The 17345-nt window shown below is 46.1% G+C and overlaps 1 protein-coding gene across 4 annotated transcripts in view; it reads left to right on the top strand.

Annotated features, from left to right (window-relative positions):
* Nucleotides 1-534: 534 nt before the first annotated feature.
* RAF1 (Raf-1 proto-oncogene, serine/threonine kinase) overlaps nt 535-17345 on the top strand; it is a 38855-nt gene continuing 22044 nt past the window's right edge. For 2 of the 4 annotated variants that reach the window (XR_009487798.1, XM_059856121.1), the window contains exons 1-2: nt 1055-1185; nt 10442-10497. The gene's annotated coding sequence lies outside the window, so the exon portion shown is untranslated. Of the gene's footprint in view, nt 584-1053; nt 1186-10441; nt 10498-17345 lie in introns of those variants that run through there. The other 2 variants (XM_059856122.1, XM_059856123.1) reach the window with 2 other exon arrangements.

Below are 17345 nucleotides of genomic sequence, written 5' to 3' on the forward strand. Positions count from 1 at the left end.
CTCTCTGAGGTTAACTGACTTTAGCTGAACTCAGGTTTTGGTTTATATCACAACTTTCTTCCATAGAGAAACCCAAAATAAGGCAAAGAATTATGCTGGAGGCTCCTTTTTAGAGTAACGCTTATTTAATTAACAATTAATGCAACTTACATGACTGTAAATGCAAACATGTAATGCTCTCTAAAAACAGTTCTAGGAGAAATGTTTTCCTTTGCAACGGCTACCCTCAGAAGCTGTATTTCGGGGTGGTAATTTGTTTACTATTTTGATGTACCGTTCTGTACGTTTTCCAATCTAAAATAAGCGAGTTAGGAGCGAGCAGAGCCCTTTGGGATCCCCGCTTTTCCATGGCGGCTGTGCGGAGTCACACAGGGATTGCTGCCTGACAGCTGGACCCTGTCTCCTCCAGGAAAAGAGCTCGCACGCTCTTTCTTTTTATTTATTTCTTTATTTCTCCCCAGATACCTTTCCCAGCAGCTCACACCCCACCCCTGAGCACGTACCGCCCCTTGGGAATCGCTGCCTGCTCGGTGCAGAGCCGGGCTCTGCCGAGCACAGGTAGGAGCGGGCTGGCTTAGCCCAGGTAAGGCAGCGCTACCCAGGCACAGCCCGGGCCCCGGCTCTGCTGCCGCCGGTCCCGGCGGTGCCGGTGCGCACACACCGGGGCTGCTTCCTTGACTAATGAATTGTCAAACCACCGAGGGCTCTGCTGAGGCAGGGCTGTTGCGGGCCGGAGGCGCGGCCGGCTCGGCAGCTGTGAGGCGGCAGCGCTGCGCTGCCCTGAGAGGAGCCGGCTCTGCCGCCCCACCGGCGCGGCGGCAGCGCTCATGCCGCTCTCCCAGGCCGGGTCGCGGGCAGGGCTGGAAGCGCGGCGGCGGCGGCGACGGCAGCGTCCCCTTGGGATCGCCTCCCTCCCTCCTCCCGCCGCCGAGCCCGCGGCGCCTCAGCCGCTCTCAAATGGCGGCGGGGCGGAGCGGCCGATCCACGGCTCGGCGCTCCCGCGCCAGGCGGGGAGGCGGGAGCGGCCGGGCAGGCGGGCGCAGGGACGGCGTCGAACGCCGAGCGGGCGATGGGCGGGGATAAATGTCTGCCTGGGCGCGGGGCCGCCATTTTCTCTGAGGCGCGGAACGAGCGGCGCCGGGCGGGACCGGGGCGCGGGGGACCCGCCGGGGGCCCGGGACACAGGTACGCGTGGCCGGGGAGCGCCAGGGGCGAGCGGGAGAACCGTTCCTCGTATTTCCTCTCTTTGCAGCGTTCCGTTCCGCGCTGGCGCCGCTCCGGGCTCGGCCCCGGGCGCGCTGACCCGGCCGCCGCCTCGGCCGCTCGGCCCCGGCGGACACTGGGGGAGGAGGAGGAGAACCGGGCGGCTTCGGGTCCGCAGAGCTTCGCGGCCGGATTGCCCGGGCCGGGCCGGGGGGATCAGTGTCGAGAGGGCCGGGGCGGGGCGAGGGTGCCCGAGGGTCGGGGGGAGCGGGGCTGGGTCGTGGCCGCCGCCTGTCAGCGCCAGCGCGGAGCCGCGCGGGTGGGCCCGCAGCGCCCGGGGGAGCATCCCGCATAGCTGGGGCCGTGCCCTGGGCAGAGAGGGTGAACAGCGGGCATCCCGCACAGCTGGGGCCGTGCCCTCGGCAGGGAGGGTGAACAGCGGGCATCCCGCACAGCTGGGGCCGTGCCCTCGGCAGGGAGGGTGAACAGTGGGCATCCCGCATAGCTGGGGCCGTGCCCTGGGCAGGGAGGGTGAACAGCGGGCATCCCGCATAGCTGGGGCCGTGCCCTGGGCAGGGAGGGTGAACAGCGGGCATCCCGCATAGCTGGGGCCGTGCCCTGGGCAGAGAGGGTGAACAGTGGGCATCCCGCATAGCTGGGGCCGTGCCCTGGGCAGAGAGGGTGAACAGTGGGCATCCCGCATAGCTGGGGCCGTGCCCTGTGCAGGGAGGGTGAACAGCGGGCATCCCGCATAGCTGGGGCCGTACCCTGTGCAGGGAGGGCGAGCGGGCATCTCGCAGAGGATGAACAGCGGGATGAGCATCCCGCAGCCCCGGAGCTGTGCCCTGTGCAGGGAGGTTGAACAGCGGGATGAGCATCCCGCATAGCTGGAGCCGTGCCCTGCCCACAGCCGGGGCTGTGCTGTCCCGCTCTCCTCGGGTCCCCGCTGTGATGCTGTGGCTTTGTCCCTCCTACACTTCCAGCGGGGCTGCCTCCTGTTAGTGTCATTCATAGTCTGCTGAACTGGAAGTAGAAAACACCTTTAGGTGGATCAGCACAACTGAATTCTTTCTGCTCGGGCACTCTTTGCTCTGAATTGCTTGCTTGATCATTTTTTGCAAGTTAAAATCTGTTAGACATTTGCAGACAGGAGTAAGTAAGATTGCTCTGAGTCCTTGTCAGCTGTTCAGCCCTGCCTGTAGCAGTGGTGCTCTGCAGGAGCAGCTCCAACCCTGTCCTGTTTCTGCCTCTTTATCTCCAGTCTGAGTGCACACACCAGTAACCTGCCTGTCCCACTGCGGTCATCTTGCCTGTGACAGGCCAAATGGCTTGTGCAGAATTGGTTTCCTTCTTAGCCTTGGAGTGACATCCAGAAATGCAGGGACTGTCGCTGGGCCAGTGAGACTGCAGAACCAGTTGCAGTGGGATTGCTGCAGCACAGTTTGTGTTGCAGCTGCAGGTTGTAGTTGTGCAGAACCAGAAGGATCTGCAGTGGTGTAAAACTCAGAGTATTTCCAAAACTGAAGCCAGCTTAAAATATCTGAAGATGGTTTTTATTTTAATGCTTCAGAAAAACTCAGCTGCAGCTGTTGCCTGAAGGATCACTGCATTGTGCCAAACTGGAATGGGCATGATTATTCTTCAGGATGTGTCTGCAGTGTTGGTGCAGAAGGAGAGATTGAGTTGATGAATGTGAGAGTTAATTCCAGGCAATTCTCTTAAATCTCTTCTGGGGACACCCACTCAGAATGGAAGTGGCTTTAGTTTGGTTTGTCTTAATGAGAATTTTCTGCAGGCAAACCCTGAGGCTGCAATTAATCATGAAAGATGTAGGGATCTCTGTGTGCGCTCATGAAATGAATATGGTGACTGATTAATGCAGTAAGCAATTTAATCTTAGATTATTAAATCAGAAGTGAAGTAGCATCGTTGGGTTGGGGCAGTGGTGCTTTCAGAGTCCTGGAATATGTTTTTCATATGGTTTGTTGCTATTCTTAATATTTTCAGGACTGGACAACTTATTGTGCAACATTGCTCATTAACCTGCTTTGAAGGAAAAGCTGAAAGTGGCAGGAAAAAAGCCTATTTTTTTTTTTCCCAAAGAAAATCTAAACCTTATTTTTTTTCAGTTTAATTCCTTTTCCATTTTTTTATTCTTAACCACCAACAGTGCATTCTGTTCAAATTATGTATGAAGTCACTGCTGTCTCAGGGCTGAACTTACTATATCTTATTAAAAGAGCTCATTTTCTAAACCACAAACATGACCCACGGAAATCATTGGTCAGCACTTCTTGGTACGCTACATCAGCAGTAATTTCTTCTGGGACATCTCCTCCCCTCCTCCCTCCAGATTATTTATGTGGCTCTTTGTGCTGTTGGAAAACCAGGAGTTGAGAAGAAAACCGTGTTTTCCTTGTTGGAAAACATTAAATTCAGAGCTGTTGGTTTCCAAGCTCCTGTAGGAGATGGGAACCAAAAGCTGTTAGGGGGAATTATTTCATATTAAGGAGCCCTCAGTCAAGATTCAGTGCAGGAGTTGAACTGATGCTGTGGATTCAGGATGTTTAGATGGTTTTTATTTTGCTAATTAAGTTCGTAGAGCAAATGAACTTGGGCAGTTGAGTGCAGGTTGGTGTTTGGGTCTCTGCACCCAGCCTGTGCTGCCAGAGTGGTTCCCTTTGCCACACCTTTGTCACACCTGCAGCTCCCCTCTGCTGCTGTCCTTCAACAGCCCCGAGTTCTGCTCCTCCCCTTGCCGTGCTGTCACGGCTCTCCTCCTGCCTCCCGGGGCTGCCCCGGCCCGGAGGGGCAGACGGACAGACGGAGGGATTGCCGTGGCTTCGGGCTCCTCCTGGGGATGTGCTCCTGCTGCGATGCCCTGGCTGATGGAGAGCAGGGAATTCCCCCACGCCTTGGCTTCCTATTTCTGTATCCTGTGGGAATGTGCTGCTCTTTGTGCCTCTGCCTAACTTTAAAAATGACAAATACCCAGGAGTTGCTGGAGGAGAGCCTGGACAGTTGGTGCCACCAGGTGCCCAGGGCACGAGGATAATGGGATTTGTGCAGCTGCATTTCCAAAACTTTCGTGGCAATGCAGGAAATGAATGAATGTTTGGCGCAAATGAGTGGTTGAACAGGATGATTGTGCTGTCAGAAGTAAGTTCCTGGACCATCTTCTAAATTGGAAACCCAGAAATCTAAAGAGTGTGCAGTGAAAAATAGTATTTAGAGTTCTGTTTATAATAAAACCATTAAATTGCATAAGTTAAAGTGATCTTTATTTGGGGAAGCAACAAAAGTCATCAAAACAAGAGGAAAACTTGTGATTTACTAAGCTCTGTGATTAAAGCATGATTTCAGTAAGTTTCACATACATTTGTGAACAGACATGTTTACATCTGCATTGTGCCGATTTTGATTGATTTTGTGTAATTGCTTTTGTGAAACCCGCTGGTATTTGCTAGTATGAAATATATCCACTGTGTGTTGAATAAGGTTGTGGAAACATTTGGTCATCTTTACAAATTAATTGAAAGAGTAGTTGATGTAACAGTAGGGACTTGGCTGAAAATTCTAAATTTATGACAAATTAACAGGGTATTTTAGCAATGAGCACGCATTAGCTCATGGCTGTTGAGACAGTGTGAAGTAGATACAAATTATTCTGTGTGGGTAACCCATGTTTAATGATGTTCTTTTTTTTTTCTGAAAAGAAAGTCTCTTTTGGCCCAAGTTCTGTGAAGAATTCTCTGAGCTCTGCTGGCTCTTGCTGTGTGTGCTGTTTTTTTGTAAACAAGGCTTTTGCTTTGAAAAGCAGCTGGTGCACGTTTATTCCTTTAGTGACTTGAATATTGTGTTTGTACTATAAATGTCATCTGTTTTACACAAAGTTGATTTTATTGCAGCACTGTGTACTGACCTTTTACAGTTTAATAGAATATGGTCGTTTGTGTACTGAAATGCTGCAGTGCACACAGCAGATGAGGATAAATAAAGTGCTGGTCTGGAGTCATTTGTAAATGAAAAAGGCATTTTCAGAGCTAGGAATTAGAACTGATGATTAATAAATAGCATGTTTATAAGTATCCTATTGTCAGGCTATGAAGTGATGTAGTCCGTGTGGTTGAAATGAGAGATTTTAGCGGCAGAACTCGGATTTGTGTGGCCCCTGCGGGGTTTGTGTGCAGGTGTGCCGGCTCTGCCATTTCTGCTGTGCCGCTCCTGGATGCAGCAGGGGAGCAGAGCAGAGCACGGTTCAGTCGGAGCTGTTCGCTCGAGGCAGAAGCGCTGCAGAATCGCCTTGCAAATTGGCGAGCGTGACACAGAGCCGTGCTTGCCTCTGGAGCTGTGCAGGTGGGACCTTGTGCCAGCTCCTCCCTCTGAGCCTCTCGCTCCGTGCTGTGCCTCTCCTCGCTCAGCGGTGCTGCCCTTTTCCCTCTCGGGCTCGGCTCTCAGCTCGGTTTGTACCTGCCCGCTCTGCCCCCGCAGTTGTGCGGAGCAGCTGCCGCGGGGGTCACTGCCCGGGATCGCTGAGCCTTTGGGTATTTTTAATTCTGAGAGAGGAGCTCGCTTCCCTAACTCGCAGCTGGGTGTGCCATGGGGTTCACTGCGTTAGTTGAAGCTGCCTCCGAGGTTCAGGCGCTAAGAAATGGCTCTGGGCCCCCGTTAGAGTTTTCTGTCACCGTAGAGCAAGCTGGAGTTCTGCAAGTGGGGATTTTTGGAGCACTGAGCTGACAGATTACCAAGAGGGAGGTGCAGGATAGTGCAGAACTAGAAGAAAGATGTCTCTAATGCTTTTGTAGGGGAAAACGTTTAAGGTATTATATTGAAATATTTTAACATGTGGCAAATTTTCCTTTTTCTCTAATGTCTTTTAGTGTGCTTCCAGTGTATGTCTCTGTCAGCTCTACCAGTAATTTGTGCTGGCTTTTGCATATTCCTTTTTCTGGTTCTCAGCCGTTTAAGAGTGTTTGCTCAAAGTCTGGTCATACTTTCAGTATTTTGTAGTGGTTTTTCAGTCTATTAGCACACCACAAAAGGCACTGCTCTCTTTACTCACTTGCTAACTGTGACAGAGATGAATAAATTATCATTCTTTTTTCTGTATTCAGATTTTCTTTGCGTATAAAAACGTGAGATTTTACATAAGTGTTTTTTGATGAAACTGAAGGAGTGTGGTGGGGAGGTGAAGATGTGTGTACTCTTTTTTGTTTGCATGGAATTGTTGCAGAAATGCAACACAGAGGGAGGATCCTACAAAGAGTTGTAGGGACGACTGTTAAACTGGAAATGTTCCTGAGAAGAAAAAATCCTGGTTGATCATACTTTAATATTTTTTTTAATTCCTAATTTATTACTACCCAAAAAATGCTATTTATATTGTTTCCAAATCATTACCATAGAAAGTACACTATTAAAAGCTTCTTGTAAAAGAGGAAGTAAAGTGGATTTTAATTCCACTTAATGTGGAGGTAAAAGTGCCTTTAACTGCCTCTGCAGCTTTCACTTGGAAAGGTGTATTTTGATACATGGGGGTTGTTTCAACTTCACTTGAGAAACTTTGTTCTAAAGTTTCTCTGAAAGTTGCCCATATTTATGGCACAGAATGTGGCTCCACCTTCACAGGCAAGAAGATCTTTTCTTTCAATTCCTGAAGTTCAGAACTTACCTGGTAATTGTTAGTTCCAAGGCTGATGTTGAGTTAATATTTCCCTTATTTTGATGATTTCTGATAGCACTTGAATTCCTTCAGGTCCAATCTGTTGCATCACCCCATTAAAATATTTTTCAGTTCTTGTGTATTTGTGTTGTAATTTGATGTGTTTGGGGTTTTTTTGGTGAATCTTGCACTATAAAATTCATGCATTAAAAGTATGGCAGAAGTGTGTAAACTCTCTTTACTCTTGAATTTGCACGAGGCTGATGCTTAGTTTTTAAAGCAAGCACACAGTGCTGGGGCCACTGTGTGCAAACAACAAACATCTCTGATTGTTCCAGGGCTTGCAGGTTTAAGGAGAGGTAAATTTGTTGATGATCAGTCAGTTTTTCTTCAGCTGAGGCAGAAAAGTGTGAGAGCACCTGTGCCAGCTCAGTGAGCTCCTGCTTTTCCCAGGCTTTCCTCTCCCTCTCCCTGTGCCTCCAATAGCTTTGGGAAGCTGTGTCCAATCAATCCTGATGTGGAGGAGGAGCAGGCAGGAACCTGTTTGTGGTGCTGGGATGGGAGGGTGCAGCTTTCCCTGGTGCCTAATTAGAAAGCTAAGCACTTTTGGTCACCTGCAAGCCAAGCTGCTGGCTGTGGAGCAGAGCCTGTGCTGGTAAAGCAGCATTTCTGCCTTTGTGTGAGCACTGGGCTCCCAGCTGCAGTGCTCAGGTTGGGCTGGTTGTTATCTTTGTGTGGAAACGTGGCAAAAACCCACGGAGAGTTCAGTGCTGGGGAGGGGTTGTTCCAGGCTGCTTGGCCTGCAGAAATGGGATAAAAGGAGTTCTGGAGGGGGTGGGTCATATGGCTGCCAGAGAATGGAGTCAATTAAGGCGCTTCCAGTGTGCTGCAGCCAAAAGGAGCAACAGAGTGTGCAAGGCTCTAATTTTATGCTGACATTTGACAAGAAATACACCGAATTCTGAGTGACATCATCGCTGTGTGCTGGATGCTTTGGAGCAGGTAGAAAGCTGACACAGGCAGTAACTGTGCTGCAGCAGAGCCTTGGGCTCCCAGTGCTGCAGGGGATTGATTTCAGCTCAGAAACAGGGCAGAGCTTACTCTTGGATTTCTCCAGCCTTTTAAGTTGCCTGTGTAACTCGCTCACTGGCAGTGGTGAGGTTATAAAAAGAGAGCCAGCTGATGTTGCAATGTAAGCACTGCCCCTGTAGTGGAAAGACTGTCCTTTGGCATGCTCCCTGCTGCTATTTTTACCTATTCCAGTAAGATCTGCCCTTGTGATGTTGGATTACAGGACAGTACCTGGAATAATTTTCTGTTACAAAGTGCTGTATGTGCTACAGAAAATGTTCAATAAAATTGGGCAGATTGACACAGAGATTGTCTTACACTGAAAAATATTTTTACTTTTGTCAGCAAAAACTCTGCTGGAGATTCTTTCAGGTTTTTTTGCATATTTTATGTCTGGCAGAGTTTTTCTTTAAATGTTGGCTTCCTTTGTGTATTGATTATTTTGTCTTTCTCAATTTCTCCTGTGGCGATTAAATAGGCAGTGTGAGTTTTAAAGGTGGGGATTAACAGTGTAGCCCAGGATTCAGTGGAGTTTGAGGTTTCTGTCTGAATTTCTAAAAGGCCAGGCTGACGTTGACTAAATTTTATTCTGTATTCCTGCACACTATAGGAACTGAATATTTTTTCTGGGAATAAATTTAACAGCACTTCCAGTGAGAAGATGCTGTATCTATCCAAATATTTGTGGTGGAAACAGGAGCAGACAGCAAGAATGCCCTGACAGTGAGACATAGGTTCAGTGGCACAGGTATCAAGTGGAGATGGGTGGCTGCTGGAATGTCTGACATTTGGGATTACCTTACCTCAAATACAAGGTGTATTTTCTAAAACCATCGATCCATGGTTCAGAAATGATTGGCAACACTGAAAGCCAAACCTCAAGCTTTTGTGCTGGCTCTTTGTGCATTTAGGAGTAGGTTTGGGACAGAATCTTTCCAAGTCAGTGGTTTGACACTCAAGTGTGATGAGTGATGAATTTGTGTGCTGGCCTTGCTCCTCCTCCTGCTCCTCAGAGCAGCTCAGGTGGAAATCCTGCAGGCAGGAAACTTCCTCCAGGACACTGGGATTGTCTTCTCCCTCTGCTCTGCCATTGTCTCATTGAACAGTTCTGGTCAGGTTTAGTTGACTCTCACATCTGCAGTAAAGCTGGGCTTTTTGGCAACTCTTATTTCTCAAACCCTCGTGTTTGCCAGTTCTGCTAGCAGATGTTCTTACTGATTTTTTTGTCATGTGTCTCTTTATCTGTCATGAAAAATAAGTAATTTTTCCTGCCTTATAACTATTGCTGTGGTGGCAGATAGAAATACTGCACCTGCTTCTTCAGCCCATCACACTTGCTTTATGCTGTGCTGTCTCTTCTTGATTTATGCATGAGATTTCTTTTTCTTCTTGCTGATTTTACTGTAAAAATGCTTTGGGTTTTCATTCTGTAAATGAAATTTCCCCATTAGTTTTCTCTCCTTTTTTTCGTGTAACATTATCCATTTTAGTGACTCATTGCCATCTCTTGTATTTGGTTGTAACTAAAGATCTCACCTTTTCCTCTGGTATGAGAAAACCTGAATTCCTTCCTTCTCCCCAGTCTCCCTGCTTATCTTTTTCCATGATGGAAGGCATATTTACAATATATTATGTGCCACATTCCTTAATGTTTGTTGGAGACAGGTGTGCTAGGTGTAAGCAGGGTAAATTCACTGGTCAGACTGTCAGTAGATTCCACTTTTAAAATGACTGAAAATGGCTCAAGGTGGAGGTCTCAAAGCATTCATCTGGTTTCTTGTTAATCTTTGAGAGTTTGCTGTTTTGGTAAAATCATTAAAGCTTCTTTTTATTTATTCATTTTAATTTTTTCCCCATCTGCTCTGTCCAGAACAGAGGATACCTCTAACCAGAAGTGAGCTGGCAATGTAAGACCTCTTCTTGATTTTTTTTTTTTTTTTTTGCATTTTTTAGAAAGACATGAGGAGTCTTGACTTCTTGGTCTGGAGAGCGAAAGCTTTGTGGGGGATGACCCCATCAAGATTTCTTCAGCTTCCCTAGGAATTCTCCCTCTTACAGTTGATGCTTTTATGCAAGATACAGAGAGCCTTCAGAGGCTTGGCTGCTTATTACTGTTTGTTTGTTTTGTCTCCAAGATTTGTCAACATTTGTGAGTCAGCAAGGTGTTTGTCTGAGTGAGGAACTGACGTGTGAGAAGGGACTATTCAACTCCTGCTTAATTTTTATTTCAGTGAGTTTTTTGGCTGTAAAAGATTTTTTCTGATGTTCTGGAGTAAGAATGAAATGCTTCTGAGCTGGGTAACATTTGTTTGTTGTGCACTCTGTGTCTCTTTACACTGAAATGCTGCATGAAATAATGAAAGGCTGGAAGACCCTGAAAACTCTGGAAGTAGAAGGATAATAAATTATCACTGATGTTATTTTTTTGTTGTTTATTTGATACGTAGTGCATGTATATGTTTGTCTATTAAAATGTAAATATCTTTTTTTTTTTGTCTTCCACAGATGATGTGCTTCATCCTTTTGTCATAGGACTTCATTTGCTGAAAGGAAAACTAAAGGTATAAATAACTTTTCTTGTTATCTTTCCCTTCCTCCTTCTCCTGCCCCTTTCATGCTTTGGAGATCCTGGACCTTCCCTTCGGGGGGGGAAACTCAGCTCAGCCCCTCTGTGCTGGTATTCTTGCACTGCTGCTAAAACCCCCACAAAATCAATCTGGAGCTACAGTTGTTACAGGATTTGCTTTATCAGAAGTGGGTATTGAACTTAAGCTCTTACTTGAGTCAGTCTCCCTGGATATTTACTTTGCTGGGGAAAAGCCCTTCCTCAGTTTAGAACTTCAGCTCTTGATATTTGCCTGTCTTCTCCAAACAGCATTTGCCTTTCCACACAACTGCAGGTTTGTTGGGAATAATCCAGACCTAATGTAAATCTGTCTGTGACATTATCTTCAAACTCTATCTCTGAAACAAAAAGGCTGCTATGGCACTTTGTTAAGTAAATAAAAACCCACCCAAACCAGAACTGTAATTTCATGGGTGTATTTAATAAGTTAATGTTAAAATGGAGAATAATTTTTTTTTGGAGGCTCCCAGGACAGTAGATGTTTGACATAGTCTTAAGTAATTTTTGTTGCATACAGTGTTAAATTTGTAAGTACATTCCATTTTTATCTGCCATTTTAGTCAGGTTTCTTGGCAAATACAGGTGCATGGGAACCATGAAAATAAAGCTGTTACAGCTGTCTGGGAAGGATATATCCAGCTATTCCCAGGTGCCTCTGTTATAAAATACAAGGGAGAGAGAGCCCTTTGTTCATCTCCTGCAGAGGATCTCAAGGCCGTGGGTGCTGTGTCCCTGTGCCCTGCCCTGTGCCCGTCTGGGCGATGTTTCCAAGCTCTTGGAATCACAGGATTGACCTCCACGTGGCACTGCAGGCCTGGCACAGAGCCCACATTTCATCCCATCCATTTGCTGGCTGCAGGCTGCCCTGGGTGAGAGCAGGGAGCACCCACAGGCCGGGCCAGTGCATCCTGCTGGAGGTACAGATCATTCAGCATTGCCTGGTGCTGTGCAGTGCTGATTAACAGCCCCTTGCAGGCTCCCTGTGCAGTGAGATGTGAGCACAGCTCCCAGCAGCTTCCTTCATGATTCTCAGGTTGTTCCTTCTCCCCAGGCTCTCAGTCTGGGGTGTTCTCAGTGCTGCTGCCCTCAGTGCTGCTGCATTTCCTACATGTGGCTGAGGGAGGACAGAGCCAGGCATTCTTTGTGCTGAGGTTCTCAGTCACTTTTTTGTTTAATCCTTGAGAACTCGTGTGGGAAGGGCATTTGGTGGATTGCTGACATTTGAGTAACTTTTTTCATCCTTGCTGTAAAGTGGATGAGTTCCAGGCAACTGCAAACACAGTTTGGGGCTTTCAGACTGGGAACAATTGGCATGAGCAAGTGCAGAATGCAAATGGGCACATGGCTGGGAAGGTATGTGCGCTTGATTGGGAGATTTGGGGGAGAAAAAAGCCTTGTCCAGTGTTCTGACCATGTAAAGAAAGACAAAACACTTGTAGTCCCACTTCTGTCTGCAGTGCAAGGCCCACGTTAAAGAGATCTCTCTGTAAATCTCCCTTTGGAGGAGTCTCCTAACAGAATTTAACATGGCACAGAAACAAGAGGTCTGAGTGACAGGACTGTCATATAATGTCATCTTGATACAATCAGCTATAAAAAGCAGTCTTCAGTGCTTTTTGTTTCTAGTGATGAGTTTGAGTGTACTGAATTGAAAAAGGAGCATGACTTAAATATCACTTCAGCTTTAATAGTCTTCATCATGTTAAGATAGATAAAAGATTATGGAATATTTTACTAGAAAGAAAAGTGGAGATTTTATTTGATGACAAAGTTCTAGTGCTTTGTAAGGAAAACTTGTACAAAATCTATGAGCACTTTGCTTGCTTGTTCCTTTCCTGCTGTTTCTATAGCAATTCCATAAACTTGTTTGTGAATTTATATGAACTCTGCAGCTGTACTTAAATCCAATTTAGAAACACTGACTGATGAGAAACACCTGCTGCATTTCACTTTTTACCTGGGATTGGTTTTTTGCTTTGAGAAAGGCAAAGCTTTGGATTCTGTATCCCTCTTTTAGATGCAGGGTCTTCAGTGCTCCTGTTTCTCTAATGTAGGAATTGTGGTTTTGTAGGGAAAATCAGAGCTCCAGATTTGAATTTCATAGAAATATCATGTGGAAAAAAATGGGTGTCTGACATGGGAATGCTCTGTGTGGAAAGGACAAACCAAACAGATCTTCCTGGGATCTGCCTGGGAAGAGTGGCCCTGAGCTGTTGGAGCCAACAGAGAGCAGGCACAGGGTGGCCAAAGGTGCAGGTTGTTTTGGTGACAAATTCCTGCTAAGCAGAGCCCAAAGTACAGCCTGCTGCAGCCAGGGAGTCTGACTTGGGCTATGCTTACTAGCCAGAGTTTTTATCTGCCAGCAGCTTTTAAATACAAAAAGATACTAATCTTGAATGAATAATAAATGAGTAAGTCTGAAATTAATAAGTCTGAAAGCAGACTGAGAGTTGTGTTGCTTCTGTGCTCCTTACTGTAGAGCCCACTTGTTGGAAAACCAATGTTATTTTTTTCCTGAAGGCTGAGGTAGAGACTAAAACCAGACTACTTCTGATAAATAAAGAAAAAGAGCAGAAAAGATACTTCCAAGATGAGAACAGCAGAGGCAGAAATTGTATGTGTTTCTGTTGGGTTTTGTTCTGTTTGGTTTTTTCCCCTGAGCACTGACATTTCCTTCTGTTAATTTTTAAATTTTGTCAGTTGTTTAAGGGAGGAATTTGTTTTTTGGCATTAAAATGAAGGACACATGAAGGAAAAGCACCAACCTTGTAAGTGTAAGGGGGATCTGCCTGGGTTGTTGCACTGATCCCAGCTCATGCCCTGCATCCATATTTCCATAGATCACAGTTTTATTTATTAATATAGGAATGGGTCCATAGTTATCCTCTACTGCTCTGAAAAGCTGCTTTTAAAAAATGCTGCTATAGATCACAACAGGGATTTGTCTGGTTTGAATTTCAGGTTTTCCCCCCAGATAATTGGTTATCCAAGCAATATTAGATCAATTAATTACTGCATGGGAGAAGAAAAGGCCACAGTTAAATGGATCATTGATCTTTTTGTGTCAGAGATGAAAACTTTGCCTCTAAGCAGCTTTTCAAGCTTCTATTTACTGCCAGAAGTGTTCAGTTTGAAATGGATGCTGGACTTTGTTCTGTGCTGTTCTGTGTTTGTAGGTGTATTCCATGGATTTGTGTGGATAAAAATGGCAGTGCCTGTGTGCTGCCAGGGGGAACTGTTCTGACTTGTTTCTAAAAACTTTGGGTGCTTGTTCCAGAAAAAAGCAAGGACAAAGTACCTAAACTTTGGAGTGAGAGTTCAGCTTTGTGACATGTGAACTTTCAGCCTAACTCAGTGCCAGTTTTGGCATTTCTTAGGGAGGGAGAGTGAAACTTTTAACAGCTCAGACCAGCAATTTATCCTGCTGATGGGAAAAGTCAGAGTAGCTCCCAATACCTTTTGAGCTGGAATGAATGACATGAATGTATTGATTGTGTATGAGTGACTGATCTCCAGGAATCTGTTCCTGTCAGATGTGCACATTCCAGAGCTGTTCCCTGCTTTTGGTTTCATGCTTGTTCGAGTGATTCATTAGCAGAATCTGTAATGTGTGCAAAAAGCACTAATGAAAAGTGCAGTCTTGGTCACTGTGTGCAGAACTCCTGGGGGACTTGCAGCAGTAAATGACATTCTTTTTCTGCTTATGCTGAACATTTAATATGAAACCAATCAGCATCAGTTTCCCAGCAGTCCTGGATCTGCAAGGGGGCTGATGTGCTTTAATATCTTAAAATATTCTTTGAATGCTGCTGTTGCAGTTTGTCAATTGGAGAAAGGCTGTTTGAAGTCATGTTCATGAAAGTGATGAGCTACAGGAAGAAAAGATTTAAAGAAAATTTTTAGAAATATACATGAAAACATCCAGCTGGCAGTGGATTATTTGAGCATGGGATAAACATAAATCCAGTATCTGGTAATGATTATGTTTCAGAAATATGCTTGTAATTAATTTAAAGAGAGTAAAGCGATTTTTTTCTGGAAGAGACAAACCTGAGAAGAATATAGTTATGAAGGCATCATTGTAAAATCTTTCCTCCTTTATTTTAAATTAAATTTCTCTTTAGAGCAGAGTTTCAAACATCTTTTCACTGCAGTGAATTGATGTGGGTGTTGGGGGAGCTGAGTGTAGTGAGTGAAAATACCTTTACTGGATTACTGCTTGGAGCAAAATCCCCAAAGGGAATCAGTCTGCTGCCTGGGCCCAGGTTACAGGCCCTGCAGGGTGGGCTGTGCTCTGCACATGAATTACCTGTTCAGATGCACTCCCAGCTGTGGTCTGAGGTGTTCTCCCTGCTTTGTTCTGCTCTTGTGCCCATTCAGGGTTCTGAGTGGACCAGACATGGTGTGTGGATGTGCAGCGTTGGGCTGTCATTAAATGTCACTTCTGTCAGCCCCAAGCTGGTCACTTGGTGCCATGTGAATTCTCTGCTCTGCTGCCTGTGCATGCAGTGAGCTGCTGCAGTTCCAGGGGGATGGTTTTGTATAGATAGATAGAAAGTTCTTTGCACTGGAGGGCAGGAGAAAGGTGTAAGTCATTCAGAATCACCTCCTAGGCAGCAGCTTTTCTGACTGACTGTTCTTCCATGAGAATAATCTTGAGAAGTGAACCTGGCTGCCCATGCTCTTCCAGAATTTGAGTGTTCTCAGCCAGACTGTTCATAGCCCGGGTCAGGAGGTGTTTGTGGGGCCCTGGAACCTCTGGCAGCCTCAGAGGGCTGGCTCTGAATAGCTGCAAGAGTCAGCAGCAGGACAGTTTGGGTTTCTTCAACAAGCTCCACCTTTCCAGCTGCCAGCCCTTGTACAGTGGATGCCAGAGCAGGTTTAACAACTTTCCAGCAGGGATTCCCTGTCTCTCCCCAGGAGACTGTGAAGATCTGTTAAACTTCCCTTTCTTCTCCCCTGCCCCTCCACCCTCAGGCCTCTTGGCAGGTTTTTGCCAGCTCCAGGCCAGGTCTGACCTCTGTTCTCATCTTTTCCCTTGGGTGCTGGCTCCTCCCCTGTGCCCCAGCAGCACCCTGGGGTTGGGGAGGAGGAGAGCTGAGGGTGCTGTGTGTGGTACATCCATTTCCTAGGGAAAGAACTCAACACCTGTGAGCAAACCCAGCCTGGCAGGGACTGAATCCTCAGCCAAAAGAGATGGCAAAACCCCAGTGATGGCAAGAGAGGGCAGGGCACTGCTGGGAGGGAGGACTGTGCCAGACATGGCCAGTTCTGACACTGTCCAGCACTTCCTGAGGCAAAGATTCTGGGAGAGAAGGCTGCAAATGCCTAATGAAAGATAGAACTGACATTTGGATCCACAGAGGCTGAGAGCAGTTGCTGTCTGTGTTTTCCTGTGTGTGCAACAAGCCTAAAATACATTGCTGTGATCTTCCCTGGTAGCTGTGCCTCAGTGTGCAGGGTTTGGGGGAGAGGATACCCTGAGAGCAGGGTCACTTTTTGGGTATTTTTATCTTTTGTGAAAATGCAAGTTTGAATTTTTTGTCATTTCCTGCTTTCTCTGGAATTTTTCAGGAAATGTTGGCAGCATATCAAAACATTAAATATAAATGTGATGGTGGGGTGCTGTCAACTTCTGTCAGCATGGACAAGGAGGTTTTGATGGCAGTCCTGCTATTTCTTAGCTCAGCTCAGCAGAAAAATCAAGTTGAGCTCCTCTCTTTGTTTAGATTCATCTGTTACCTAGAAGGGTGAAACAAAGGAGTTTCCCATAGGGGATGAGTTAAGAGAAGCTCTCTGGGTTTCATCTTTCCCCTCTTATCTAAGAGTTTATCTCAGTTTTTATTGCTGCCATCTCAGTAGTTACTCTTTCAGCTCCCATGTGCATTATGTGGGTGTTGTAACTGAACATAACTTGTTTTTCACCTCTCTGGTGCCTAGGAATTGTGAGATGTTCTAGATGCTTATGTTTGGTGAACTTGGTTGTATTCCTCAGTTTTATCTCTCATTTTTCAGAATGTCTCAGTGTTTTCCTATTCCTTATTCCCTTTTTACATCAAATATAAAACTCTTGTCATTTATGTGCCATGGATTTAAAAATCAAAAATATCCCAGTATCTCAATCCTGTTAGATGATTGGGCATGGAGTTTAAATCTTTCTGACATTTAAACATTTTGAACTTTTGGACAACTGGAGCCGCAGAGCTGATGGATTGAGGAGTGGCAGGGATTGGCAGGAGGGGAGGTGAGGCTGTGCTGGCAGTGTGTGCCCTGTCAGTGAAGGAGATACTCAGGAGCTGGCTGAAAGTTCCCTCTGGGCTTTGCATGTCGTGGTAATGACTTCACCTAAACCAAACCTTTCTCTGGAACTTTGTTGTTACATTTCCTTTCTGGCTTGAGGTCTGGACCAAAGGTACTTGCAGATCTGCTGTGGCTTTTCAGAGCTGTGCTGTGAAGGAAAACACTCTGAAATTCATCTTCTGGGCACCCCAGAATGGACACTTAATGTTAGTGGAGATCTTTTTTACCCAAGAATTCCATTGTTTTAACTCTTCTACTGAAATAAACACTGTTGGCTCTTCTCTGACATAAACAGGAGGAAACATATTGGAGGGTTCAAATAATTTGCACCAAAGGAGGTGCAGGACCACACATGAAATGAGACTTGAGCAGCTGCTGACAGGTGTTCAGTCAGTGCTGGGTGTTCTGAATTAGGTTGTTTGATTTCTGTACAGACTTTGGTTTTGCCTAATTTTGAAGAAGATGTTTGAGTGTAATTTGGAG

The sequence above is a fragment of the Haemorhous mexicanus genome, chromosome 11 (assembly GCF_027477595.1).
Source record: "Haemorhous mexicanus isolate bHaeMex1 chromosome 11, bHaeMex1.pri, whole genome shotgun sequence".
Taxonomy (NCBI): domain Eukaryota; kingdom Metazoa; phylum Chordata; class Aves; order Passeriformes; family Fringillidae; genus Haemorhous; species Haemorhous mexicanus.